The sequence below is a fragment of the Dipodomys ordii genome, unplaced genomic scaffold, assembly GCF_000151885.1.
Source record: "Dipodomys ordii isolate 6190 unplaced genomic scaffold, Dord_2.0 Scaffold9, whole genome shotgun sequence".
NCBI classification, from domain to species: domain Eukaryota; kingdom Metazoa; phylum Chordata; class Mammalia; order Rodentia; family Heteromyidae; genus Dipodomys; species Dipodomys ordii.
Window position 1 is genome coordinate 21,066,196 of NW_012267225.1, and position 4,676 is coordinate 21,070,871.

Genomic DNA, 4,676 nt, shown 5'->3' on the forward strand with positions numbered 1-4,676 from the left:
GGGCAGCCGCCACCTCCGGCCTCCAGCCCGCACCCCCCGGCCCCACCACCGTCCCGATCCGCATTCCCTTCCCAGGAGGGCCCCTCCGGGCTGTCCCGTCGCGCCTCCAGCTGTGAATTCAAGTCACCGTGGAGTTCCGCCACCACCGCCCCGAAACTTTCACGGCGAGCGGGTGAGTGCCGAGTGTGAGCCGGAGGAGGTGGCGCGTGCTCCGAGGAGGACCGGGCGGGGACCCCGTCTCCGCCCTCGGCTGGAGCTCAGGGTCGTGGGGGTTGGCTCGGGATTCTGGGCCACTGCCGCAGCCGCGATCGTGAGCCGCCTGCCAGCGGTGGAAGCACCCCAAAGCCTTTAGCTTGGGGTGACTGGCCCCGGGGAGCCACGGGGGCGCGGGGCGGGAGCTCCGCAGGTGTCCGCAGCCGGGCGGGCAGGGGCGTGGCGGGAGGTGCGGGTGCGGGGTGGGCGCACGGCGCCTACCCGGAGGTCTACCGCTGTCCCCGGCCGCTGCTCCGGTTCCTCCCCCTCCCCGGGCACCCCTGGAGGAGCTCCTGTCTGGAGGAGCGCGCGCGCGCGGCCGTCCCGGAGGGGACTTCTCGAATGGAGCAATCTGATCGCCCCACTGGGCCCCTGGAGACGGCGAGCAGGGTTCGTCCCCGGCCTTTCCCAAACCCGCGGACGGACCGCTGCCCCCCTGGGCGGCGCTGGGGAGGGAGGGTGACGTCCGGGGGCTGCGGCCGAGGCCGGGGCGCACCCTCCCGCAGAGCCGGGCCCCTCGGTGCCTGCCGCGCAGCGAGCGGTCAGATGCCTGGGCCAAGAGGAAGCGAGAGTTATTTTAAGAATTCAGGGGTTGCCTTCCCTCGCGGTGGGGGAAGGGCCGACGCGCCGGTTCCCCCTTTCCTGCCTGATCTTCACCGACTTCACTGCGGCGGCTTCTCCGTCTGAGCGTTCGTGATGTTCCTTTTCATTAGTACCACGGCGCTGCGCACTTGTTTGCTTGACACCCCCGCCCCCCCCCGCCTGTGTGTGAAGCGTGTGTGCGTGTGTGTGTGTGTGTGTGTGTGTGTGTGAAGTGTAAGTGTGTGTGTTCCATATTCCAATCCACGTATCTCTTTGCCTCCCTCAGAAACCCAAGTTGGAACCTAGTCCTGCAGTCTTCCAGCTGTGTGACGGGGTCCCCCTTATTGAGATTCCCCGTTGTTCTATTTCCTCGATTTAGAGAGTATTCCTACCTCCCTAGGCTTGCCCAATACCCAAGAAAACTCCTAGGCACACTTGCTTTTCCGCAAACGATGTTATTTTTTTAGGGCAACGAGGCTCCCTGGCTCTCTGCAGTTTGGTGGTGTTAAAGGTACGACAGTTTGTCCGAGGTAGCCACCCAACATGCATGAGTGATTTGCAGCCCCACAGCAGGCCCGAAGATTCCATGGGTCCCTGGAACCCTAACAACTAGCCATGGAACATCCCTCTCTCTGGCTTGGTTCTCTCCCCAGAGAACTGCAGGGGTGGTCTGGGGGAGAGGGGGCACCACAGTAACCTAGGGCATAGCTGAGGAAAGCAGACTCTGCCCAGGGTGTTGGAGCTAAGTCGTTCTAAGCGAAAAGAAGCTCCATAGGAAGGCTGGGATCCAGCAAGTTCTCAGTTGGAGATGAGATATTGTGAGGCTGGAAGGAATTTAATTGGATTACAAGAGTCTTTTGTGTCTGAAGGATCTTTTTGGCCATAAATGGGGTGATCCTGTTCATGAGTGAAAGTGGATATGAAGGAACAGACAACACATATACCCGAATTCTGCTTTGGTTTCTTCACCGTTTACGAGAGCTGACATTTGGAAGAAGCCACTTGGGCAATTTAATTAGCCAACATTTCCTTCATGGAAATAAGTTGTGTTATTATGATGTGTCATTGTGGTGGAAGCGACAGGACATGTCAACAGCATGGCAAATGAGAGCTTGGTGCTTGGAGGGTTCTAGGTGGGGATTACTTGGAAAAAAGAAAAAAAAAAGCCAGCCAAGGTCATCCGGAGGTGGAGAAGCAGGGCTGGTCCAGTAGGGCAGCCTACCAGCCCTTTCTGTCTACCCTTTCTGTCTGTGGTAAGAATGGGAGGGATGTTGACTATGTCTAATGTTCTAAATGGAAATCTTGCTCTGGCCCAGTCTTTGGTTTGAGCCAGTGGAACAGGGCTTGATGGTGAGTGGTAAGATGTTTCCTAGGTATTTGGCTTCTCTGCATCTTAAGAGTCTTTGGTGTTGTAAATGTTATATGTTTGTCATGTCGTATCCCCTACCACTTCTAATGGCCTCTTATCAGCAGAAAAGTGGTCCAGCTTAGTGGTCTAGCCTTTTAGTTCCACCTATATTTGTTTTCTGAAATACATCACCCAGACATCTGAGAGTGTAGTTATTTGCCATGAATCTAGAGTTGTAACAACACAATGAAGGTATATGATCGTATATAAATTTTACACATATATTAGTTTTGTAACTGAAAGTACAGTGTAACATTGTCATAGCTCGCTGGTATGGAGGGCTCACTATGATGCCTGGATGAGTGCCCACACTGAAGAGTCGCCACAGTCCATCATTAGGACACTGGTCAATGATACATTGACTGCAGAGACAGCCTTGGTTCTTTCCTGGACAGTTCTTGACAATGATGCCCAGGGTTTCTGTATCCTGAATCCCAACCTCCTCTGAACCTATCATGCTACCTGCAGGATAAGCAGTAGCAGATACAGAGATTCAAGGGCTGGTCTGAGATCACAGATTAGGTGGCAGCATGGGTATGGTGGCAGCATACTATAATATGACACTAATAGCAATGCTTGCTAGATGGCCGCACTTGTCTACCTTTGCACCTGAAGTAGGTCCTCAATCACTTAAAAGCAAATATAATAATGTGTATTATTATTTAGAAATAGAGAAATCTTGGAGTTGATTTTGAAATCACTTCATACCTGTCTGGAATAAGAGGCTTACTGCTCAAGATGTAGCAGATGTTCCTCAAGCTGGGCATCTAAGCTGTAGAAATACATTTCTTTTTTTTTCTTTTTTTTGGGGGGGGGTCCTGAACTCTGGGCCTGGGCGCTGTCCCTCAGCTCTTCAGCTCAAGGCTAGCGTTCTACCACTTGAGCCACCTTCCCAGCCCCTAGAAATACATTTCTGTGACTGCTATTTTTCCTCCTTCCCTTCCTCCCTTCCTCACTCCCTCTTTCTTTCTTTCCTTCCTTTCTTTTATTCTTTCTTTTTCTTATTTTCTCTTTCTATCCTTTCGTCTCTAGCTCTTTCCCTTTTCTTGCGCACAGGCGTGTGTGTGCATGTGCTTGCATGCATTCCAATCCTGAGGCTTGAACTCAAGGTCTGCACTTTCCTTAGCTTTTTCTTTCAAGTCTGGTGCTTTACCACTTGAGCTGCACTTCTACTTTTGGCTTTTTTGGTGGTTATTAGAGATAAGCATCTCTTGGACTCGATTGACTTTGAAACTTGATCCTTAGATCTCAACCTCCTGAGTAGCCAGGATTATAGGCATGAGCCAACAGTGCCTAGCATTTCTTTGGTTTTTCAACACTGCTTCCTCTTGAAGATGGGTTACTAAACTACAGGGACACTTTTTTTTTTTTGTTGGTCGTGGGGCTTGAACTCTGGGCTTGGGTACTATCCCTCAGCTCTTCAGCTCAAGATGAGCGCTCTACCACTAGAGCCACAGCGCCACTTGCTACAGGGACACTTATATGGTGGCAATCAGAGAGGCTTTAGTGACTGTCTTCATGGATGCTTAGGTGCTTATTGGTTGGCACCAAAGTGTCTAGGGATAATTGACAAATGACTCCCTATACTTCTGCTAGATGTGTTTCTCCTGAAGCCTACATACTTGGTTTTTGGTTGTTGTTGTTTTTGTTTTGTGTTTTGGTCAGTCGTGGGGCCTGAACTCTGGACCTGGGTGCTGTCCCTTAGCTCTTCAGCTCCAGGCTAGCACTCTATCACTTAAGCCACAGCACCACTTCTGGCTTTTTCTGCTTATGTGGTGCTGAGGAATCCAACCCAGGGCCTCATGCATGTGAGCAAGCATTCTACCACTGAGACACCTTCCCAGCCCAGCCTACCATACTTCTTTTGCATTTTTTTTTTCAGTTGTGGGGATTGAACTCAGGGCCTGGGCATTGTCCCTGAGCTTTTTCCACTCAAGACAAGAACTCTACCACTTTGAGCCACAGCTCCAATTCCAGTTTTCTGCTCGTTAACTGGAGATAAGAACCTCATGGATTTTCATGTCCTAGATGGCTTTGAACTACAGTCTTCAGATTTCAGCCTTCTGAGTAGCTACAATTACAGGTGTGTGCCATGGCACATAGCTTTATGGTTAGTTTTAGCAATAAGAGCATCATTCAATATGGAGTCTTTTGAGGAACCTCCATACTACTTTCCAAAGTGGTTGAACAGGTTTACACTCCCACCAACAATGTAGTAGGGTTCCCTTCTGGCCACATCCCCTCTAGCATCTGTTGTTATTAGAGTTCTTGATTATAGCCATTCTAACTGGGGTGAGGTGGTATGTCAATGTTGTTTTGATTTGCATTTCTTTTATGGCTAAAGAGGTTGAGCATTTCTTCATGTGTCTATTGGCCATTCTTATTTCCTCTTCAGAGAAGTTTCTCTTTAAGTCTTTAGCCCACTTATTTATCG

At 50.7% G+C, this 4,676-nt stretch overlaps 1 protein-coding gene across 2 annotated transcripts in view; it reads left to right on the top strand.

Moving 5' to 3' along the window:
• The first annotated feature begins 6 nt into the window (after positions 1 to 6).
• The window catches only part of Lyn (LYN proto-oncogene, Src family tyrosine kinase), a 152,939-nt gene continuing 148,269 nt past the window's right edge, over positions 7 to 4,676 (top strand). For both annotated transcript variants that reach the window (XM_013009342.1, XM_013009343.1), the window contains exon 1: positions 7 to 172. The gene's annotated coding sequence lies outside the window, so the exon portion shown is untranslated. The remainder of the gene's footprint in view (positions 173 to 4,676) is intronic.